We start from the raw sequence: 24,820 nt of genomic DNA, 5'->3' as shown, positions 1-24,820 counted from the left end.
ACCTGGGAGCCCTCAGCAATGCAGCCAGCAGCTCACGGACAGGAGGACGCAGATGGCGGTTCCTGCCTGGCACAGGGCTTGTGGCCATCTGCAGGCACCGCTCTCGCAGGGATCCCCGCAGCTCCAGCCCCTGCCCACCCGCTCTGCCGGCAGCACAAAGGCTTCAGCAGAACCACCAAAGGCCAAGGGGCTTCTGGCCACTTTCCCTGCAACACTGCACGCCTGGGCAGCTTGCTGAGCCCAAGCACCCTTTTCTCCCTCTTGCCCTATGCCCTGCAGACCCTGGGCAGCAAAAGAAAGCTCCTGGCAGTCTATCTAGTACAACACATCCTATATTCATATGCTAAAGAATAAACAAAAAGAAGACAAGAACAATCTCAAAGAAACAGAAAATTCCCGCTGGCCCAGGTGGCCCCAGCAGACAGAGCCTCTGGGATCAGCTCTCTGCAGAGCTGCAGCAGCGCAGCCAGCCGAGCCCTGACAGACGAGGCCGTGTCCTCCATGCCCTGCGGAGCCGATCTTGCAGCCTCTGGAAGATGGAATATGGCTCACTCTGCAGTGCCCGCAGGACATACAATGTTTGAAGAGCCTCGTCTGACACGGCACTGCTGATGTCCTCTGTCAGGTGTTCAAGGGCTGAAAGAGAGAGGAACAGAGCCACGGTCAGATCCCGCATCTGAGGGGACGCGAGGAGAGGCCCCTGCCAGGGCCATGCCAGCCGGCTCTAGCCATGGCCAGGAGGGAGCAGGGACCAAGGGGATCAGCCCGCAGCTGCTGGCCACAAATGCCCCACGTGGCCCTGAAATCTGGGTGCGCTCTGCCCACGCCGCCCCTCGTCCGCACAGGGAGCAGAGCCCTCGGCAGCCGGGGCAGGGCTTGCAGCTGCCCCCGCCAGCCCCCGCTGCCAGCCCGCTGCCCTCACTCACCGCTGCAGAGGAGCTGGAGCTCTTGCTGCTGCCCCCTCAGCTGCCGCCCGGCCATCCCTGGGAACACAGAGCCTGTCACGGCGCCGGCGGCACAGCTCCCTGCCCGCGGCGCTGCCAGCGCTGTGGCCGCACGCCCTGCTGGCCCGGCAGGGCTCAGCCCGGGCCCTTGCCGCACGCTGCCGCCCCAGGGCACGGCTGCCAGAGGGCGGCAGCAGCGCCCGGGCCAGGCGGGGCTCCACGGCGCCGGGCCCGGACGGCGCTGCCGGGGCAGCAGCCGGGGCTGGGGCCGAGCTGCGGCGGGGCGGGGAGGGAGCCCGGGCTCGTGGCTCACCCAGGAACCTGATGGCCGCCGCTCGCAGGAACTCCAGTGGCTTCCGCAGGTACGGCAGGGCCCGGCGCAGGTGCTCGGCCGCTCTGCTCCTGTCGTGTGCCAGCTGCAGAGAGCGGCAGCAGGGCAGGCTCGGCGCGGGCTCAGCCCCTGGGCCGGGCGCTCGCTTCGCCCAGCCCCGGCCTCCCCTGCCCGCACAGCCCTGAGGCGCGGCCAGCAGCCCTGAGGCGCCGGGCTCTGCAGGGGGCACAGGGCCGGCTGCTGCCCGGGGAGCCGCGGTGCCGGCCCGCCCCACAGCCCCGCCGGGCCGGGGCTCCATCGGCCCCCGGCTCGGGCCCCCAGGAGCCTGGAGAAGAGCCCGCGCGGCCTCTGGGTGCAGCCGCGGGCAGGGGCACAGCTGCCAGCGCCGCACACTGAGCACCGCGCTCAGGGGGCTGCTCCAGGCTGAGCCTGGACCTTCCAGCCCCTCCTTACCAGGCACTCGGTGAACTTCCACAGCTTCTTGCTCTTCACCACTTTTTCAAGATCCCTCCTCTTCAGCAACTGGGCCACACACAGCAGCGTTGCCTCAGAAGCCTGGAGAGCAGCAGAGACGCGCAGATGGCCCCACAGCCCAGGGCGCAGGAGCCGCGTCCCTGTGCCAAGGCCTGGAGGAGGCTGCAGCCCGGCAGGCGCCAGGGCAGGAGGCAGCCGAGCCCCCTGCCAGGGGGACAGCAGCAGCCCCTGAACCCTCACCTGTGCCACCAGCCGATTCTCATTGTGGCAGTGGAAGAAGAGCGGCAGCAGGCTCTGGCGCAGGGGTGTCTTCAGGGCCTTGATTTCCTTTTCCTTTTCCTGTGGAAGAGTCACCAATGTTCGGAAGAGCAGTATGGAGATCAGCTGTGCCTGGTTATTGTCCTGTATGAAAGGAAAAGAAAAAGACCTCAGCACTGGCTGCACGGGGCTCAGCGTGGCGCAGGCCTGCAAATGCACAGGGCACAAAGTGTGCGGGCAGCAGCCAGTGGCCGTGGCTGGGGGCAGCGAGCCTTACGTGGTCAAAGAGTGGCACGAGCGCCTCAAGCAGCTGCAGTGCGATGGGGCTGGGTATCAGCATGTCATTGTCCAAGATGATAAAGCTGAGTAGCATGACTGCCATGCTAACTATCTCTCCATCTGCATCCTGCAGGAGCTCCACAAGACTTTCAGTCAGCCTCCACATTTTTTTGGTCTGTGCAGAACACAAGGTGGTGAAATGCCATCCTGCTGCTGCAAGGCCTGGAGGCCAAAGGCCTTTCCTGAAGCTCTTGGGCAGCTGAACCGGGAGGCAGGAGAGCTGGGAGCAGCTGCCCCAGCGCCCAAAGCCCAGCCAAGCCCAAACGACTGCATTCCCCAGCTCAGCCCCTGCCCCCTTCTCACCATCGAGGGCTCCTCAATGAGCTGGAGAAGGGCCCTGAGTGCCAGGCGACGCCTCTCCCTGCACTCGCTCTGCAGGTTCCTTGACAAGATTTTCAGGGCTCTCTTAGCACCCCGTTCACTCAAGTGCAGGAGCTCGAGGACCTGAAAGGCACAGGGCAGTGACAGGGGACCCGGGCGGCAGGAGCCCGGAACCGCACAGGGCTGGGCCCAGGCAGCAGCACAGGGCGCGGGCACCGTCCCAGGCAGCTGCGGCTCCGAGAGGGCAGAGAGCTGGGAGGCAGCTCAGCCAGGCAGCGCTGGCCATCAGGCTCACCTGCACAAGGAACGCCAGGGCGGGCAGCTCCCAGCGTGGCTCCTGTGTGCTGAGCAGCCGCAGCAGGTAGCGAGCGATCCGGGAACACAAGGACATGGAGACACAGGACATCTCCCTGACAGCAGGAGAAGAAGCAACCAAGACTGTGGGCCATGGGGACAAACCTCTGCCAGGACTGACTCACCGAGGTCTGGTCTTTGCCCAGCATCCAGCAAGGGGCCCTGGACTATCTGGAAGCGGCTCCTTGTGGGCACCCTTCTCTCCCAGCCTTTTCCAGCCTGCTTGGCTGTCCCTGGGTGACAAGGCCCTCTGGCCCACGACCGTGGGGACTATGTGGGGCACCCTGGGCACAGAGCACAAATGTCAGAGGCAGCGGGGAGAAGGGGGTCTCACCATGCCAGCAGACCCACGGCATGGTGGTGGGTGTCAGCACACAGCAGCGTGTCCCAGCCACAGCTGCGTTCCATGGCCACCACCACATCCTCGTGCTGCGTTCGGCAGAGCAGGGACTTGAGGGTCTGCACTGCAAACCTGCGTGCAGAGCAAAGCCCAGGTCACGCTGGGAGCACTGGCTCCTGCCCAGGCACGTGGCAGGGACAGGAGGACTGGCATGGAGCACCTGTTGGGGCTGGTGGCAAGGCCGTATTGCTCTTGGCATCCCTTCCAGAAGGTATCCACCTCCTCTGGCATATCCAGAGTGCTGAAGAGCACTTGGAAGAGCAGATGCACAAAGAGGCGGGGGAAATACACCGTCACCGTATGTGGGACACAGGGCACCTGGAGGATGTTCCACATCACCACAGTTGCCTGCAAAGGACAAAGGCCCCGAGACAGCGCTCAGTGCCGAGGTGTCCGTGTGGCAGGGCCCCAGCACGGCAGGGAGAGGCCCAAAGAGACGCAGGGGGAGCACCGGGCCTGGTGCCCCTGTGGCTGCCCCTGGGCCAGGTTTCAGCCCAGCGCCTGAGGCAGGGAGATGCAGTGGGGGAAGGAGGATGGAGAGCTGCTGCAGAGGCGGCCTTGGGGCCAGCAAAGGCCAATTGCAGAAACTCACAGCCAGGACAAAGACACCCGTTTTGTCCCCATCGGAGGTGCCCGTGCTGTGCTCATGCCAGCTCCCCAGCACATCCAGGAGTACCAGCAGCGCAGGCTCGGCAGTCCTGGGCGAGCACATGATGCTCTTCCACATGGTCAGAGCAGCTCTGTGGGGTTAAAGCTGTGTCTCAGGGGGGTCTGGGACACAGCACTGTGGCCTGGGCAGCAGCGGGGACCTGAGCTGGCTGCCAGCTCTGCCTCTGCCCACTGCCACTGGCCAGCAGCAGCCAGCAGCCCAGCCCTGTGGGGACAGGCCCCTGAGGGGCAGCGAGGCAGCATGGCAGCAGGCTTGGGGACTGCCGTGCCAGGGCTGGCAAAGGGAGCAGCCAGAGGGCCCTGGAACTCTCTGTTGCTCAGACACCTGGCACAGGCTGCACAGGCTGATGGGCTGGGGAGCCCTGAGCCCTCTGGGCAGCTGGGCCCCATACCTGTCACAGGATGGGGCCACACGCAGCAGCGTCATTAGTACGTCAGCGGGCTGGGCTTGGGTGAGATCCAGCAGGGTCCTGTTCAGCCTGTGCTCAGCAAACTGATTGGCCATGAGCCACTGGTGGATGTACCAGACCATGGCGGGCACCTGGAGAAGGCACGGGGAGATTTGGAAAGCTGCCAGAGGGAGGAATGTCCCCAGCTTCCCCAGAGAAGTGCTTCCCTTCCCACCACGCTGCCATGGCCTCAAAGGCTCACAGGGACCAGCGGGTGTGGCTTGGGAGGCCAAGCAATTGCTGGGAGGATGAAACCCTGGCCAGAGGCTGCTTACTTGCTTTGGATTGGAAAAGCCCTCCTCTACGAGCATATCCAGCAGGGCAGCACTGGTCTTGGTTTTGAAGATGTGCGAGTATGCTCTGAGCCCAGTGCCCATGGTGCTGGTCTCTTCCTCCCGAATTCTCTTGATCAATTTGCAGACCAGCTGTAGGAGAAGGGCAAGAAGGCAGGGATGTTCCACGGAATGCTGCAAGTGCAGTGCTGGGCTGAGCGGTGACAGCAGGCCCAGCGCAGCTGGGGATGGCTGCAGGTACCTGCGCTGTTCTGCGGAAGAGGCCACGGGCGGGGTCCTGCTCTTGTGTCCGCGCCATGGCTGGATCTGGCAAAGAGCTGCAGGAATAACACCTGGGAAAAGCTGCAGGTCAGACACGAACGAGTGCGCTGTGCGGGGGCTCCTCACAGCACCGCTCTGTCCCGTCCTGTCCCTTCGCGTGCTCCGAGCACTGTGGCGTGGTCTTGTCACCGCCAGCTCCTGTGTCACCACGTGTCACAAAGGGCCCTTGGACACCCGTTCCATGCCACGCTGACCGTGCTGCACCGTGTCACAAAGGGCCCCTGCACACACTGCCCCCTGCCCTGGGGCTGCCCCCAGCCCACCCAAAGTGGCCCAGCTTGGAAGGAATCCCTGGCCCCAAGTGTCTCAGGCAGCCTGACAGGGTCTTTAGGAGCGGCTCAAACCATCAGCAAAGGCTGCCCTGCTCTGCGGGCTCAGGGCAGCAGAAGGAGCCCCCAGGGCTGCCGACGCAGCCGCGCTGGCAAGGGCATGGGACCTTCCACAGAAGCTGGCACGGCCTCCTTGGGACACGTCCCAGCTGGTGGCCATCCTGAACCCGCGGGTGTGACACGGACAAGGAACGTGTGGGCCAGGGCACCAATGCTGCTCTGAGCCCTGGGGCCCGGGCAGCGCTGGCATCAGCAGCTGTGGCAGAGTCCCCCCCAAGCAGAGCTGCCACCCCCAGCCCTGGCAGCGCTGGTGCCCATCTCCTGCCCCAGAGACCCGTGCCCCCGGGGGGCTTCTGTGCCACAGGGAGCCAAACCCACGTGCACTGGGGGCTGTGCTCCTCCCTGCAGGGGCTGTTGGCAGGAGCACCTGGAGCAACTGCTGGCAACACTTGGTCTCTGTCACAAGCTCTTACTCCATGCTGGAATTATTTTCTCATTGAAGTCATTTCCTTCAGCAGAAAAACACCTTCACAGCAAAGGCACAAAAGAATCGGGCATTTAAGAATCCTCAGTTCAGGAAAGCTATCCTTGCAATTGCTCAACTCCAGTAGCTCCAAAAAGTTGCAAACTTCCCAAATTCGTTGGGATGGCCTGAGAAGGTGAAGAGTTGGAATTTTGCTTCCCATCTCAAAGCAGTGACTCATTTGTCTTAATGTCATCCACTGAGAGTCACTTTACAGAACATAACACTACACACAGGCAAAAAAAGGGCCATTCTTTGGTTTGAAAATGGTTTTCTATGAAGGGATGATAATATCTTAATTCTCTTAGGGAATAAAAGCTCTCAGGAAATGCAAGTTCACTCCGTGTTATAACAGGACCCCAAACAACGAAGTAGATAGCAAGAGGGCTAATCCTCCCGTGGTACAGATATCTCAGTGGCCAGTAAAGTCCAGCTCTCCCCTCTTGTTTCCTGCAGGAGAATCAGGAGCATGAACAGGAAAAGTCACAGATGTTCTTTCTGCCCTCCCTAACCAAAGCTGTGCCAAACCACAGATGCAGCCTTCAAAGTGACTCAAATTCCAGGCAACACCTCTCACCTTCCACACAACTTTCTCCAACACCCCACCAACACCAACCCCCCAAACTCCCGCACAGAATCCCTCAACACCCCGCCAGGACCCCCAGCTGTCCCTGTCCCTCTGCAGAGCTGTCCCAGCCTCCAGCAGACGCCCTGGTTCCCTGCACGTGCCGTGGGATGGCACTCAGGAGCATCTGCTCCAAGGCCTTCCCCGCTGGCAAGCTCAGGCTGCCAGGCCTGTGGCTCCTGGATCCCCCTTCCCAGCGAGCCTTCCTGGGCACGGCTGTTCCATTGGCACCTTGGCGCTCCGCTGGCACTGCTCCACTCAGCCAGCACTGCTGGGAAAGGATGGAGAGCAGCCTGGCAAGCTCTTTCTCCAGCTCCCTCTTCACTCCTGGGCGAGGTGGGACATTCCACAGGAAAGCAACTGCTGCCACAAGGAGCAGGGTGGCCTCAGGCCCCTTTGGCAATGAACAAGGCCCTTGTTTGACATAAGGAAGCACAAGCAATTCCCATTAGCCAACAAGTACTTAGCACAGACACACAGGAGTACTTGCACCAGTGAGCAGAAGAAAAACCTGGCAGGCCTGATTGACTGAGAGTGACTTGACAAAAAGCTTTAGACATGGTCTGCCAGCAGAACTAAGGGCAAATACAGAATCAGCCCAGTGCAGGGAAGCCATGAGGAAGACTTTGTGCTGCTTTAGGGCATGGAGAGCGCTCCTGGCCAGCACCTGGACACCAGCTTCAAGTACAGGAATGTGACACAGTGTATTTCTAACCCCCTGCCGATGGAATCACCTCAGCAGCGTAAAGATGGATGGCATTTTTGATACAATTCCTACATCAACCCACTGACATTTATATATGGTGGAGAAGCATTTTAGTGGGGTGCAGACTCCTGTTTTCCTGCCAGGCCAATAAAAGGGCTTTTGGCAGAAAATGCATCAACCCTCTGCCAATTTCTTTGAATGAGGGAGACCCCTCAGGACTGATATATTCTGAGGAAACACCGTTGGCCTTGACCTCTAGGCACCTGCACAAGCTTAAAATCAGCTGCCTCAGCTTCCAGGACCTCTCTTGGCCAGCATCCTGACGTGGATGCAGGACTGCTGCGAGGCACTGCTGGGACCCAGCGGGACAGGACCGGCTGTCTCATGTCCACGTAGCACCCCTCACACAGCCAGGCTCATCCCAAAACCAGACAAACGTGTCAGCAGAGAGGAGCAAGGAGCACTGGGCTCCTCTCAGGGTATCTCAGCTGGGCTCGCTCCACAACTCACCTCCATTTTAAGGCCTGCTGATGCCCAGCTGCCAGAAATGCCCACCTTGTTCTCTCCAGGATGCACAGGGAGAGCCAATGGGCAGGACACCTTGGCAGGCAAAGCTTCCAAGCTTTTTCTGAGGCTGGGGACACAGCAAGATCAGCCAAGACTCTCCACGCTGCCTGGCCCACCCAGCCCAGCTCTGTGCTGGCCCTGGGCCACAGCAGCTTCCTCCAAGCAAGAGGCAAATGCATATTGGCAAGAGTTGAAACGCAGCAGAAAGGGAAGATGAGAAAAGTGTGTGCGTAAAGGCCTTTTAATTCACAGCTCTCAAAGACAGCTTTGGGGCTCGTGGCTGGACAGAGATGCTCCTGCTCACACCTCTGCCCAAAGGAGGGGAACAAACACACCCTGCTGCAGGTGCTTGGGTTGGTCTCTGCAGGTCCAGGCGGATGCCAAACCTGCTCTTCACAGCCCTCTCCCTGGCCCTGCCCCTGTGCCAAGTGCAATGGGCCTCAAGGACTGAAAGGAGCACAGAGAGCCCCAGGGGGACACTTGCACCTCCCTCACTGGGAGCTCCCTGAGAAGCACTTTCCTTGAGAAGCAAGCCCCTTTCCTCCAAAGGCATTTCCCCACATGTGAAGCTTTCCTGGGGAACACCAACACACTGTTAAGAAAAGCTGGCAAGGCTGAATGACTCCAGGTCCTTTCAGGACAGGCACTCCAGCTCTAGCTCACATTCTCCCAAGTGTGTGTCCAGTGGAGGTTCAGAGGTGCAGCCCCAGGCCCTCTGGAAACACAAGCTGCCTGCTGCCTCTTCAGCTGCCTCAACTCCTGCCTGCGCTCACGGCAGCAAACCCAGGCTGTTCCCGGCCAGAGCCCAGAGCCCTGTCCCCACAGGACGCTCTTGCCAGCCACTTCCAGGACTCCCTGCTGTGCATGCAGCGCTTTTCATGCCCGCTCTCAACAGGCTTTGGAACGCAGAGCTGCCTCTGCCACCAGCACACCCCACACACAAGCGGAGGAAGAAGCAGCAGGGGTTGTTTTGCGTACATGCCCAAGTGAAACTGGAAGGCTGCCCTCCCTCTGGTCTCACTTGCTTGGCTTTCTGACTGGGTCTGAGGCTGGGGCTGCCATTCCTTGGTTGTGGGGACCAGAACCACACCCGGGATCCCGGCACTGCCTGACAGAGCTCCGAGCACTGGCACGGTCGCGCGTCCGAGTCTCGGGCACCGTGCTGCTGCTTCATTTGCTCTCAGGCACACCCAAAGCTCTCTGTTAAGCCCTGGTGGTCTCTGGTTCTGGGTTCAGAACATCCTTGGGTTGGCTCTTCCAAAATCCAGGGGCTCCAGGGTGCTCAGCAAGATCTGTAACTCCACAGTGTTGTGGAAATTGTCCTTCAGCACAGGGACCTTTCCAGCCTGATCTGCCCTTGTTCCTCTGGGTCTGTGCACAAAACTCAGCGTGGAAGAGAACGGCAGGAGGGGCCTGTGTGTCCCAGGGCTCTGGATTTGCATCGCTTCAGCTCCACAGAGATGCAGGTAAAGCAAAGAAGCCAAAGTGTTTATTAATGGAAGGCAAAGCAAAGGGATGAGCTGGGAGGGAAGAAAGGGGATGGGCAGGGTCTGAGGGCTGGAGGGAGGGAGCTGTCAACAGGGAGGGGGAAGGCAGGAGCTATGGGAGCTTCCCACAGGCTCAGCTGTGCCAGGCATCAGCTGTCCCTGTAGCTCCAGCTGGTCTCCTCTGGTCTCCAGGTGGTCTCATCTTCCAAGGCATCTGGAGGTCTTCAGGAGACACTGGTTCTTCTGAGGCAGCAGATGAAAGTAGTTCTGCAGCTCTTCCCTGGAACATCGCCTGAACAAAGGTGCTTATGTGGGAGGGGCTGTCGTTTTCACTCAGGGCTTGAAGGGCTGGAAGAGAGAGGAACAGAGCCACAGTCAGAACCTGGATCTGCAGGAAGCCAAGGAGACCTTCCTGCCAGGGCCATCCCACCCAGTTCTTGCCATGGCCACAAGAGAGGAGGGGCAAGGGGATCAGCTGCAAGGTGCTGGCCATGAATCCCCCGCCCACGTCCCTGAAATCTCTGTGTGCTCTGCCCATGCCACCCCTCGTCCACACCAGTAGCAAAGCCCATCGCAGCCAGGGTGAGTATTGCAGCTGCATACAGGAGCTCAACACAGGCTAACCATAGCTAAGGCTACTGTGGCTATTATCCAGTTTGCTTTATGGCCTAATAAGGTTAGGAATTCATGGATCTTTAACTTCCTCTGGAAGGCAGGTACATGGATTCAGAGCTATGACACACCAACTGTATGCTTTTGGGGTTACTTTAAGAATGGTACTTACTGTGAGGAAATGACACTGGGGAAAATTTTCTCCAAACCCTTCACCCAGCTCTTTGGGTCTGCCCCAGCAGTTTCAAAGGGTTCAGATCCACTCTAAATACTAATGGTATCATACAGTGGCTGGTGTTGCTGATAGGCCTGTTCTATTCAGCATTCAGAGATAAGGGAAGATTAACCTGGATAACCACCCTGACACCTGCCCCAGAGCCTAGGGATGCTGTGCCCCAGAGCCTGCCCCTGCCACACAGCCCCCCTCAGAAATGAACCACACAGACTGGGTAGGGGTTCTGGTGAAGGAGATAGGCCAGATGCTGAAGGAGCACATTTCCCCAGCTGGGGAGAAGCCCTCCCCCTGCCTCAGAGAGGGAGAGTCTGATGCTGCAGCAGTGGAAGCCACAGATGTTACAACCGTCCAGGTTCCAGCTGAACCGCAAAGGCAGCCACAGCCTGCAGCAGTCGCCCCTGTGGAAACAAGGAGGCCTAAGATGAAATCAGAGACCCCAGACAAGGATAAGAATGGAGGGCCCTCACAACCCACATGGCAGCCAACGATTGAGATCATCACTGAGTCCCTGATGTACGAAAGTCTCTGTAATCTGCACAAAGACACTGTACGATGGGGACGTGGGGCTTACACAACCTGGTTACTCTGGGTCTGGGACATTATGGGTACAGGCATGCAACTGGATGGTGGTGAGGCAAGGGATTTGGGACCCTTGACCCAGGACTCAGGTATGAATCAGATTTTTGTAAGGGAGCCAGGGTCCCTTTCCCTCTGGGAGTGGCTTTTGATGAGTGTCAGAGAGAGGTTTGTCCACAGGGAGGGAATGCAGGAGCACCACCATAGAATGTGCTGGAAGATCCTCAAGGAAGGAATCTAACAGCTGAGAGAAGTGACAGTATTGGAGATACTCTTTGGGAGGGATGGACAGTATGATCATGACCCCGACACGGTCAGGTGCACAGGGCAAATGTTGTGGAGTCTGGCACATCTGGGGCCATCTCAATAGACCACCTTCATTGCAGCGATTGATGCTGATACCAACCGAGAGACAGCGGGTTCTGTCAGCAACAAGCTTAGAAATGATGAGAGTATGATCAATGGCCCAATGCAGGCTCATGTCTCTGCTGCGATCAAGAGCATCCAAAAGGAGATGAGGGAGATGAAGGAGGAGGTGAGGAAGATCAATGCAGCACCCGTGCGAGTCACAGGCCCCAGAGTCAGAGCCCAATGTCCCCTAGAGGGAGAGAGAGATGTCAGAGCCCAATGTCCTAAAGCTAGAGAGAGAGAGGGTACACCCCACGGGCTGACCTGTGGTTCTTTCTGTGTGACCATGGGGAAGACATGGGAAGGTGGATGGGAAACCCACTTCTGTCCTGGCAACTCAAAGGGAGCACTCACCGAGGGAATTCCACTAAAGTGAAGGTAGCCTCAACCTCCCATGACTGAGCTACTGGGTATGATCTGTCAGATCCCCTTGGAGGAACCTCTAGCATGTATGGCCAGGAAAGAAAGAATAACCAGGGTTAAGGGGTCATGCCTCTAGCTAGGGAGAGGCACGGGAGAACTGGGTATTTAGGACAGTGTGGATCTGATGGCCTGGCACATTAGAGGCACAAAAATACAACGCCTTAGTTGATACTGGTGCACAGTGTACCCTGATACCATGGAGACAGAACCCGTGGGGGCAGAGCCTGTTTCCATTGCTGGGGTAACAGGGTGATCTCAGCAACTGACCCTGTTGGAAGCTGAGGTGAGCCTGACTGGGAAGGAGTGGCACAAACATCCTATTGTGACCGGCTCAGAGGCCCTGTGTATTCTGGGCATAGACTTCCTCCAGAATGGCTATTGCAACGACCCAAAGGGACTCAGGTGGGCTTTTAGAAGAGCTCCTGTAGAGGCTGAGAACACTAAGGAATTGAACACCTTGCCTGGACTATCAGAAAACCCATCTGCAGTAGGACTCCTGAAGGGAGAAGAGCAACAGGTACCAATTGCTGCTTCCACAGTGCATCGCTGGCAGTATAGAACCACTTGAGATGCTGAGATTCCCATCCATAAGATGATCCGAGGGCTGGAGAGCCAAGGGGTGGCAAAACCCACTCACCCTTCAGCAGCCCCATTTGGCCTGTGCATAAATCTGAAGGAGAATGGAGATTGACTGTGGACTATCGTGCCTTGAATGAAGTGACTCCACCAGTGAGCGCTGCTGTGCCGGACATATTAGAGCTCCAGTACGAGCTGGAGTCCAAGGTAGCATACTGGTATGCCACTATTGACATTGCTAACGCACTTTTCTCCATTCCCCTGGCAGCAGATTGCAGGCCTCAGTTTGCTTGCACCTGGAGGGGCGTGCAGAACACCTGAACCGACTGCCCCAGGGGTGGAAGCACAGCCCCACCATCTGCCATGGACTGATCTGGGCTGCACTAGAAAAGGATGAGGCTTCCGAACATCTACAGTATATTGATTTGGGGCAACACACCTACGGAAGTGTTTGAGAAAGAAGAGAAAATCATCCAAATCCTCCAGGAAGCTGGTTTCAGCATCAAAAAGAGCAAAGTTAAGAGACCGGCTCTTGAGATTCAGTTCCTAGGAGTAAAGTGGCAAGATGGACGGCATCAGATTCCTACGAATGTCATCAACAAGATCACAGCAATGTCTCCACCAACCAATAAGAAGGAAAACACCAGCTTTCCTAGACGCCATAGGTTTTTGAAGAATGCATATTCCTGAGTACAGTCAGATTGTGAGCTCTCTTTATTTGGTCACCCGCAAGAAGAACGATTTCCCCTGGGGCCCAGAGCAGCAACAAGCCTTTGTCCAGATCAAGCAGGAGATCGCTCATGCGGTAGCCCTTGGCCCAGTCAGGATGGGACCAGAGGTGAGGAACATGCTCTACTCTGCAGCCGGGAACCATGGTTTGTCCTGGAGCCTTTGGCAGAGGTGCCTGGGGAGACTTGGGGTCAACCACTGGGATTTTGGAGTCCAAGCTACCAAGGGTCTGAAGCTAACCACCCCAACAGAGAAAGAAATTCTGGCTGCCTATGAAAGAGTCCAAGCTGCCTCAGAGGTGATTGGCACAGAAGCACAACTCCTCCTGGCACCCTGACTACCGGTGCTCGGGTGGATGTTCAAAGGCAAGGTTCCTTCCACCCACCATGCCACCAGTGCTACATGGAGCAGGTGGATTGCTCTTATCACACAGCGCGCCCGTATAGGTAAACTGAATTGCCCTGGGATTTTGGAGGTAATTACAAATTAGCCTGAAGGTGAAAATTATGATGTCACAGATAAAGAGCAAGAACAAGTGACTTGGGCTGAAGAAGCTCCTCCATACAACCAACTGCCAGCAGAGGAAACTCGCTATGCTCTTTGCACTGACGGTTCCTGTCGCATCATAGGAATGAATGGGAAGTGGAAAGCAGCTGTGTGGAGCCCCACACGACAGGTCGCAGAGGCCACTGAAGGAGAAGGTGGATCAAGCCAACTTTTGGAACTCAAAGCCGTTCACCTGACCCTGGACATTGTTGAAAGAGAGAAGTGGCCAAAGCTCTACCTCCACACTGATTCCTGGATGGTAGCCAATGCTCTGTGGGGATGGCTGGAGAGGTGGAAAGAGGCTAACTGGCAGCATAGAAGAAAACCAATTTGGGCTGCTGAAGTGTGGAAAGACATCACTACCAGGGTAGGGAGACTCCCTGTGAAAGTCTGTGATGTAGATGTCCATGTCCCCAAGAGTAGAGCTAATGAGGAGCACCCAAACAATGAGCAGGTAGACCAGGCTGCAAAGATAGGGGTGTCAAAGATAGACTTAGACTGGGAACACAAGGGGGAGTTGTTCCTAACTCGATGGGCCCATGATGCCTCAGGCCATCAGGGTAGAGATGCCACCTATAAGTGGGCACGAGACCAAGGGGTGGATGTAACCATGGACAGTGTTTGTCAGGTTATCCACGACTGTGAGACGTGTGCTGCCATCAAACAGGCCAAGCGAGTGAAGCCCCTGTGGTATGGTGGGCAGTGGCCCAAGTACAAGTATGGAGAGGCCTGGCAGATTGACTGCATCCCACTGCCCCAGACACGCCAAGGCAAGCGCTACGTGGAAGCCACCACGGGATGGTTGGAAACCTACCCTGAGCCTCACGCTACTGCCTGTAACACCATCCTGGGCCTTGAAAAGCAGGTCCTGTGGAGGCATGGTACCCCTGGGAGGATTGAGTTGGACAACGGGACTCATTTCAAGAACAGCCTGATCAACACCTGGGCCAGGGAACATGGCCTTGAGTGGGTGTATCATATCCCCTACCATGCACCAGCTGCAGGCAAAGTGGAGAGGCACAATGGACTACTAAAAACCCACTTGAAAGCACTGGGTGGTTCAAAAATTTGTAGCAGCATTTAGCAAAGGCCACCTGGTTAGTTCACACCTGAGGTTCCACCAACCGAGCAGGTTCTGCCCAGTCTGAGTCCCTGAATATAACAGATGGAGATAAAGTCCCGGTGGAACATGTCAGGGGTTTGTTAGGGAAGACAGTGTGGATCAATTCTGCCTCGAGTACAGACAAACCCATTGGTGGGGTTGTCTTTGCTCAGGGACCAGGTTGCACATGGTGGATAATGCAGAGAGATGGAACAACACGATGTGTACCTCAGGGAGATCTGATTGTGGGGTGAGAGTGATATGCAAATATCACTGTTTGCTGGATGTTACTGTCATTGTCTGTACAATAAACCACACCGACATGAGATAGAAGGAAATGTGTAAGTGTTGAAGGTCTGAGCAAGTGAAGGATGGAGTTTTGAGTGAGTAAAATGAATGTGGGGAATCCTGCAGCTCTGCAGTCTGGGGCCTGGATTCAGTGGTCCAGTGTGGGAATGTGACAGGGTCATGATGGGTATTGCTTGTAATTTTTAGGTGGAACAGATGGAAGTTTTTAAGTGAATAAAATGCATGATGTTTGGTAGTGAGTTGATGATATGGGGATAAGGGGTGGAATGTCCTAGGGTGACTTTATGATGCTTGTATCCCCAGTCGTGTGTTTCTGTTTATGCTGTATATTCTATTCTGTGCCTTCAAGACTGGCTCTCAGAGCGAAGGCGGGGAGAAGAAGCACAGAGTTTTTGTTATCTGCCTCACTCACTCATTCACTCAGTCACTCACTCACTCACTCCTCCACATTTGGCTGGACTGTGTTGTCTGGGCATGGACAGGGCAGAACACGGTGCTCCTTGTGCTTTTTAGTTAGTTTGTTTTGCTAGATGAGGCAGCCTGAGCTTTCCCCTGGAACTGGTTTTCTTTCCCTCTTCTGGAACCATTCAAACCTGCTCCAGACTGGGACCCGAGGGAAACACTGAGAGCTCACACTTTGCAGCCTACAGAGCCCTACTCTGCAGCCTTTCCCAGCGCCAGAGGGACTGATAACAGAGCGACCACCCACCGGAGAGACCTTCTGATCCGCTCCTACAAGCGGGGGTCGTGATGGTTCGCTAACTCATCTCAGAGTGCAAAAACAACACGGAGGGGATTTCAGTATTGATCAAAACAAATGCACCTTTTATTGAATGACCCCCATCAAATGTGATGAGAGGGATTAGAAAAGGGGATAAAAGATGGAGAGAGAGAGATAAAGAGGGGGAAAGAGGTATAGCTACCAGACGTAGAGATTAAATCCTCGTGGACCAGCCAATAGATCCACCTTGTCATGTTGGGGAGAATCTCAAAATCTTCGTTAACTCCGGGGTCCATTATAGTCCTCTGCCGAGGGGGAACAGGTAAAAGACAAGGGAGAATAAGTCTATTAAAAACAGGTACAGACAATCCATGTTCCGAAACAGGATAAGTCAATCTCAGCAGTGAGCGGGACCCATTGTTTCAGGACTGGTTTCTATGGGAAACCAGTCTTGGTCCAGCGAACACACCTGCAGGCAGCACTTGGCAGACATCTCGCTTCAGTCCAGCCAGCGCCCCTGTGTCAGAAATATAGGGGGTGTCAGTCTCAGTCCTTGGGAGGGGGGCTTCAATCTCCGTCCATCCTGGTGGTCGTGAGGCCGATGAAGGATTTTCCATGGGGGACCACCAAAGTTACCCCGAGAAAGTTCATTTGGCCAAGAGGTGGGGAAATTCCTGGGCTATTGTCGTGAAGCAGGTGTAAGCATGAAGGGCGAGGGGCTCCTTGGCAGCCCCTGCTCGAAGCAGTGCACCATGGCAGTAAGCACACCTGCAAACAATCACTTGGCGAGCATCCACCTCAGCCAGGCCAGAACTCCAGTCAGGCTCTTCAGGGTCTTGGTTCTCTGCTCTTCCGACGGTCGCGAGGCAAATGAGGGAAAACATCAAACCGTCTCTTACAGTCATCTCTTCAGAGCAATGAATGATCTTTGTCATCTGGTATTGTTCATTTTGTGTGCTGGGGAGTGCTTTGCCTGTTAAATAAACAGTTTTTTTCCACATCTCTCTGAGGAATCGGTTGGGGGGAGGGGCCATGTGGGTTTGCTTTCTGGCGGGGCCCCTTTTGGAGGTTTTCTCCCAAATTTGCCCTAACCCAGGACATTCCCACATTCTCTATCCCACATTCCCATTCTCATTGCCCCACTCCCCATCCCATTGCAGGTCCCAGGTCCCTTCCCATTCTCTATCCCACATTCCCCTCTCATTGCCCCATTCCCTATCCCATTGCCAGTGCCGTTCCCAATCTCTCTCCCACATTCCCATTCTTGTTGCCCCATTCTCTATCCCGTTGTCAGTGGCTTTCCCATTCCCATTCCCTATCCTACATTCCCGTTCTCATTTCCTATCTCATTGCTGGTCCTGGTGCCATTCCCATTCCCTATCCCACACTCTTGTTCTCATTGCCCCACTCCGTATCCCATTGCTGGTCCTGGTGCTGTTCCCATTCCCTATCCTACATTCCCGTTCTCATTTCCTATCTCATTGCTGGTCCTGGTGCCATTCCCATTCCCTATCCCACACTCTTGTTCTCATTGCCCCACTCCGTATCCCATTGCTGGTCCTGGTGCTGTTCCCATTCCCTATCCTACATTCCCGTTCTCATTTCCTATCTCATTGCTGGTCCTGGTGCCATTCCCATTCCCTATCCCACACTCTTGTTCTCATTGCCCCACTCCGTATCCCATTGCTGGTCCTGGTGCCATTCCCATTCCCTATCCTACATTCCCGTTCTCATTACCCCATTTCCAGTCCTGTTTCCGGCTGCTTCTATCTGCAGGAGCGGCTCTCCAGGGACTGGGCACCCCAGGCCACAGCGCAGCTGATTTTGGGATGGCAGCCGGAGCTTCAGCTGGAGCTCTAACCTGGTCTCCATGAGCAGCTTCATGATGGCAAGGAGCCCTAAAAGTGCTTGGAATGTGGGAAGAGATTCAGCAGGAGCCTCTGCCTGATTGTCCACCAGACAATCCACACCAGACAACTGCACAACAAGTGTGGAGAATGTGGGAAGAGCTTCAGAGACACCTCGGACCTGATCTGTCACTTGAGGATCCACATCGGGGAGAGGCACTATGAGTGTCCTGAGTGTGGGGAGAGTTTTCAGAGCAGATACCGTCTCCTCAAGCATCAGCAGAGTCACACAGAATAGAGGCCCTTCTGCTGCCCCAACTGCGGGAAGGGCTTCAAGAAAAACTCCACCCTCGACACCCACCAGTGGATCCACACTGGGGAGAGGCGCTAACAGTGTCCCAAGTGTGGGAAGAGCTTCTCCCAGAGCTCTACCGTGAGCCAGCACCAAGGGAAGCAGCAGTAAGGGAAGCCCTACAAGTGCCCCGTGTGCGGGAAGGGCTTTGAGCGCTGCTCCAACTCCATCCCCCATTGGAGCACCCCCGCTGGATGGTCCACAGTGACCCTCGTTGGGCAGAGACTTGCTGAGCCATGGTCCTGGTGATCCACTGGCTGGTGGTCCCCACATCTTCCTGACTCCCTTTAGACACCTGGGTTCAAGAGGAGCTCAAGAGGACCTGGCCATGGACTTGGAAGGGGACATGGGTGACATGGGCAGGGGTGGGGACGTGGAGAGCCATGAATGGGGATATGGTGGGGACACAGACATGGATGGGGACATCAGGGGGACATGGACAGGGATGGGGACATGGCCTGAGCTCCCTGGGAATGTGGGGGATTATAGGTTTGAGTGAGTTGAGGGTTCTTGGGTGGGATGTGGGGTGCTGTGCTGTGAAAGTGAAATTCCAGATCATTTGAGTGTGTGCCGTGGATCCAAGAGGGGAATTCCCAAGGCTCCCAGGGGCTGGTTCTGCCCTGCTTCCCAAGGGAGCTGTGCAGGGGCAGGTGACAAGGCCCACAAGCTGTGTAGTAGGCTATCAGAGCAGATAGCAAAGGTGGCTTTGCTGGACATTTTCCAGCCCATTCCCAGCTCAAAGCAGAGGGAAGAAGAAAAGGAAAATGAGTCCCTGACAGAATCCCAGAACGACTGCAGGGAGAAGGTGTAGAAGTCCCTCCTGAGGTTCCCCTGACGGGGAGACCCCTAAATCTCATAGATTCCAATTCATCCCAGAATCTTAGAAGCTTTCTCCATAAATGAAGATTAAAAGCAGGGTTCTCCTAAGGATCAAAACTTCTCAAAACAATCAAAGAAATATTCTCTGTACCCTAAGTTTGAACAAGTAGGGACCCTGCCCATGGGCTGCAATCCCAGGAGGGAGAGACACCTCTACCCCAGGGAAGCTGCAAATGAGACCACAGGACCACAACCCATGGATTTTATTGAACACCGGTTTTATTGAAGATAGTATTGACCAAGAAATATGAGGTAGAGAAATAGGAAAGAGACCTCTGGGAGATAAAGAACTAGGAAAGAGCTCTGGCTCGGACTCAGCTCAGCTGCTGGGGAGACCCGCAGAGTGCAGCACCTTTCCCAATTCCAGCCAGAGGACACACTGAGCAATTTCCTGGGAAAAACATGTCCACTCTCCTGTGAAACTTTTGAAGTTTAATGAAGGACAGTAGGAGACAAAGACCATAGAGCAAAGATGTTATGGCCAGGAGCATCTTGGCACTCAGCCAAGAGCACCCCTGCTATTTGGAAACAGCCTTTAGATACCATTTCCAATGCTTCAGCTTGTTCCATATTCATAAACAATTATGTTTAGTAAACTTTTCCTAAATCTAGTTTACATGTTCCAAGAACTGTTTAGCATACCTCCTCTTCGGATCTGCCTTTTTAGAGCATGCAGATTCCTTGGGTGTGGTTTCAGTCCATTTTTATCATAACCTTCAGTTTTGGCCCCGGCCCACACTGTCTTCAGACGGTGAGTACGGACAGTTGGCGTGTCTGTAGCAGGTGTCCTCATCCTGTGTTCATTGGGTTTTATCCCATCCAAGCAGCCATTTTAACACAAGCATACTGTATCAGCTATTTCTAAGTTTTAGTTAACAAAAGAAATAAAAACTATGTAACAAAGTTACTTTAACACCACACATATAGAATCAATTTTTTATTGGTGAAAAGCCAATATTATAATAAGTATCTCTGACATTCCTGTGAAAAATGCCAATCACTTGTTTTTAAAATTTTAAAAGTTCAATAGTAATAAAATGGTTATAGAAATAGTAATATAATTAGAGTAATAAAAATTTGGAAAATTAGGATTAGTACAATACGAGACAATAAAAACAAAGAGTTACAGACAGTCCGGGTACCTCTTTCTGGCCAAAATAAGCCCGAAATAGGACACACGTTAACAGAGGATTAACCCTTAAAAGCAATAGCCAGGTTACATATTCATACACCTCATACATGATGCATAAATTCCATTCAAACAAAGGATTCCTGTCTGGGCAGTGTCAACTTCTTCCTCTGAATCCTAACGGCGTCTTCAGGGCTGAGCGAGGCAGGAAGAAGTTCGTTTCATCTGATAAGAGAGCAAGAATTTTTCTCTGAAAGATTTAGGTGTCCTGTGGCTGCTATCTAGGTGCGAGTCCGCTTAAAAAAAAAAAAAGTATCTTACATAGCATAGTTTCTATTTTAACACGATGTTATAACCTGTGTTTAACACACTACTTAAGAAAATTAATACAGCGTAACTTTCTAACATAACACATATAATATTCATTTTAACATTAGCAAAGAAGCCAGTCATAAAATACGCATTTTTCACGGTTCCTCAGCGGTGCCTCCGCAGCTGCCGGGCAGAGCCGCAGCGCCCAGCGCTCCCCACTTCCACCCCGCCTGCGCCGCCCGCTCGCACCCAGCGAGCCCCGGGAGCGGAATCTGGGCTCGGGGGGGAGCGGGACGGGACGGACGGATCCGCACTGGGGGGGCTCGAGCCCCCCGCCCATCGCTGGGGGGCTCCTGGGGGTTTCTCCCCCCTGCCCCAGAGCCGGTGATGCTGCGGGCCGTGGGGCACCGGGGGTGCGAAAGAGGGGTCCGGGGCGGGAGCGGAGGAGGAGCGGGAGGAAGGGCAGGGAGAGGGGAAGGGGGAGGAGCAGGAAGAGAGGAGCAGCCCGAGGGAGCAGCAGCAGCAGTGGGAAGGGGCATTGCGGGGTTCCAGGGCGAGCCCGCAGCTCGGCTGGCCCCGGCAGCAACCGCATTGCCCTGCATCGCGCAGGAGAGCGCGGAGGGGAAGCTCGTTCGCCCCGAGTCGATCGCGGCAGCTCCGGGAGGGATTTTTGGGGGGTGGAGGGAGGGGTTGGTGGGGTTTTGGGTCTCGCAGATTCCGGAGTCGAGTCCAAATATATTTGGGTGTCGCTGGGAGAGGTATTTTTTCTTTACATGACGAGGGGATGTTTTTGGATCTCGCAGAGTGCAGAGCTGAGCCGTAAATGGCCCTGGGGGGATTTTGCGGGGCCCACGTGGCGCTCGCCCGGTGCCGGCGGGGCGGGACAGGGGCTTTGGGGATCCCGGGAGAGCCGGGCATGAAAGGCGGGAGCCCCGGAGTGGGGAGAGGGGCAGGAAGAGCAGAGCTGGGGGAGCTGCGGCAGGCTGGAGGGGTGGTGGAGCCGGGAGATGAGTGGGGCCCGGGCCCCCGACCCTGGAGTATTGTCGGGGAGCGGGGGAAGCGCTGAGTGCCTGGAGTGGGGGGTGCTGGAGAAGGGGACCCTGGGACGCCTGGGAGCCGCGTTCGAATTGATATAAAATTTCAATAGTCAATCCGAATTTTATTTCTGTATGTTTTATTTTAAAGAAAGCAAGCAGTGCTGGGTGGCCGGGGAGTCACCGCTCCACTCACGGCACACCCCACTTACAAGCTCATAAAAGTATATCTACTGCTTTGAAGCCTACAAAGCATTTTCCAGTGTGCTTGGTTAGTCCAAATGAGCAAATATCAATAAGCTGGGAGCAGCAATTCCATAATCTTTCCAGGTGGTCGTTGATTCCTATTCTTGTGGTTGTCTGGAGGGAGGCCTTACCCTGGTGTGTGCTGCATGATTTTGTCAAGTGCATCAAGCTTTTTATTATACCTAAGCATTTAGTTGCTTTGTTGCAATATCTCTTAGCTTTACCCCCAGCTTCCTCTGTTTTATTCTAAGCATTGGTCCGTCTTGCTACCTCCTCTCTTTTTACTCTACTATACTTCTTTGATTTCGATGCTTTATTTGGCTATTTGGTCAGAAAGTTTCAGAACCTTTCTTTGTGCACACAGCATATAGAAGCATTTGCTGATTGCATTGCCAATTGACATGAATCACAAAAAAATTTTCCACAGAATCAGGAGAGCATGAGCCCTGGGACCCCCAATAGCCCCTCAGCCTGTCTAAGCAGGACCCGGGAGAGGGGGGGATGCCCAGGACCTACAGGCCCCCCAGCAGCTCTGAGAAGAGGGACCCCCACAACCCCAAAGTAAGGACACTGGAAACAGGGAACTCCTGGGGGAGGTTTTTGGATTCCTTCTTGATTTTTGGAGGTTTTTCTGGCCACCAGACAGGCAGTGACTTCTAGAGATGGACTTGGCCCGTGGGACCTTCAAAGCCAAAGCCGATGGGGACATTGTTTAGGGCAATTTTGGGAGAAAAACCTCTAAAGGTGTTTCCTCTAGAAGAGCAAAGTCAAGAGGCCCCTCCCCCAACTGGTTCTGGAAAAAGATTTCCTTTGAGAAAAGTGGAAAAAACTGTTTATTTAACAGGCAAAGCACTCACCAGCCCAAAAAATGAACAGTATTAAACAATAAAACCTCTTGCTGCTCCAAAAGAGATGACAAACTCACAAAGTCCCTCCATGGGCTGTAGCTCAGCTCACTCAGTCTCCTGTCACTCCCTCTGGTGCTGGAAATGCCACGGCCCAGCCCCGGTGGGGCACAGGTGGGAGCTCCTGGTGCTCTTCGGGGTGTTCAGTCCAGAGTAGGCTTAGACGGGTCCAAAGAAAAGGAAAAACCAAAAACCAGAGTCCAGGGAACTTCTCTGCCTCAGCAAGCTGAAACTAACTAAAAGCAAAGGAGAGCTCTGTCCCGCTGTCTGTGCATCTGCAGACAGCACAGGAGCAGGAATGTGGAGGAGTGAGAGAGGTTCTAAAAACAAATTGTGCACTTCTTCCCCCCTCTTTGCTCTCAGAACCAGTCTTAAAGGTGAAAAACTAATTTCAGACAAATGGGAATATGAGCATCATAAAGTCACCCCTGGGACCCCCAAATCCCCTCAGCCTGTCTAAGCAGGACCCAGGAGGGGGGGATGCCCAGGACCCACAGACCCCCAGCAGCTCTGAGAAGAGGGACCCCCATAACCCCAAAGTAAGGACACTGAAAACAGGGAACTCCTGGGAGAGGTTTTTGGATTCCTTCTTGATTTTTGGAGGTTTTTCTGGCCACCAGACAGGCAGTGACTTCTAGAGATGGACTTGGCCAGCGGGACCTTCAAAGCCAATGCACTCACATCTTGTTTTTCCCCAGATCAGGATTTCCCATTCCCAAACCTTGGCCGGATGGAGGAGGAGGCTGCGAGGAAGCGGAAGATGCCCCGGGACACTGAGGCAGGTGAGGAAGATGTCAGTGCCCCTTTCCCCCTCTCTCCTGCTCCATCTCCCAGCCCAGCCCCCGGCTGCAGCACAGCCCTGCTGCCAATGCCGTCCTGCTGGGGATGCACTGGGGGGATCTCCTTCCCCTTGCCTCTGGCAGGGAGGCAAATCCCATCCTCTCCTTGTCCTTCTTCCTCCAGACAAGGAGCTGAGGATGGAGACCAGGGAGGGCAAATCCCCACGGCGGAACCTCGTGGCAGAGGCCGTTTTGAGCGGCTCCATGGCGCAGGAATCCAACGGGGAGGAAAAGCCCCGGAGATCCCGCAGGAGGAGGGGCTGCAAATCCAGCCCAGGGTGCTCTGGGGAGGAAAGACCCACCCTGTGCCAGGAAGGCAGCCAGAGATCTGGCCAGAGCTCTGAGGTGGTGGTCCATGAGCAGCTTGATGATGGCAAGAAGCCCCACCAGTGCTTGGAATGTGGGAAGGGTTTCCTCAAGAGCTCCCACCTGATTGTCCACCAGAGGATCCACACTGGGGAACGGCCCTATGAGTGTGGGGAATGTGGGATGAACTTCAGGATCAGCTCCAACCTGATCGTCCACCGGAGGACCCACACCGGGGAATGGCCCTATAAATGTGGAGAATGTGGACAGAGCTTCAGGATCAGCTCCAACCTGATCGTCCACCGGAGGACCCACACCGGGGAACGGCCCTACAAGTGTGGGGAATGTGGACAGAGCTTCAGGATCAGCTCCCACCTAATCACCCACCAGAGGATCCACACCAATGAACGGCCCTATAAATGTGGAGAATGTGGGAAAGGCTTCAGGAGGAGCTCCAGCCTGAACCGCCACCAGATGATCCACACTGGGATACGACCCTATGTGTGTGGGGAATGTGGGAAAGGCTTCCGTGACAGCTCTCACCTGATCATCCACCAGACAATGCACACTGGGGAATGCCCCTACACGTGTTCAGAATGTGGGAAGAGCTTCATTGAGAACTCCCGCCTGATTAGGCACCAGAGGATCCACACTGGGGAGAGGCCCTACGAGTGTGGGGAATGTGGGAAAAGCTTCAGGCAGAGCTGCCATCTGATTGCCCACCAGAGGATCCACAATGGGGAGAGGCCCTAACAGTGTCCCAAGTGTGGGAAGAGCTTCTCCCAGAGCTCTACCGTGACCCAGGACCAAGGGAGGCAGCAGTAAGGGAAGCCCTACAAGTGCCCCGTGTGCAGGAAGGGCTTTGAGCGCTGCTCCAACTCCATCCCCCATTGGAGCACCCCCGCTGGATGGTCCACAGTGACCCTCGTTGGGCAGAGACTTGCTGAGCCATGGTCCTGGTGATCCACGTTAGGAAGACACCTGGCTGGTGGTCCCCACATCTTTCTGTCTCCCCTTGGGCACTTGGACACAGCAGGAGAAAAATCATTGGGATGCGAACTGACCTCAGGAATTCACTGGGGACAGCGCAGTTTTTTTACTTTTGACCCCAAAAAAATCTCACCTTTTGCATCCAATCATTTCTTCTGGTGGCATCGAGGAATACTGGATGGTGTTGGGGGTCTTCTCCAACCTGAATCATTCCATGATTCTCATTCTGTCTGGTCTGCAGGCATCTTTCACAGCCAAATGGTGATGGACTGGAGCAAAAAAACCAGGATTTTTGAGACAATTGAGTGGAAATTCCTCTAAAAAAGGTCCTTCCTACACACCCAAGCACATGGA

The 24,820-nt window shown here is 55.3% G+C and overlaps 1 pseudogene; it reads left to right on the top strand.

Moving 5' to 3' along the window:
- Positions 1 to 24,229, top strand: part of LOC119696322 — a 2,199,709-nt pseudogene extending 2,175,480 nt beyond the window's left edge.
- The last annotated feature ends 591 nt before the right edge of the window (positions 24,230 to 24,820 follow it).

The sequence above is a fragment of the Motacilla alba genome, unplaced genomic scaffold, assembly GCF_015832195.1.
Source record: "Motacilla alba alba isolate MOTALB_02 unplaced genomic scaffold, Motacilla_alba_V1.0_pri HiC_scaffold_28, whole genome shotgun sequence".
In the NCBI taxonomy this organism is placed as follows: Eukaryota; Metazoa; Chordata; class Aves; order Passeriformes; family Motacillidae; genus Motacilla; species Motacilla alba.
The sequence above is the reverse complement of the archived record's forward strand: the minus strand, read 5'-3'. Positions and strand labels throughout refer to the sequence as shown.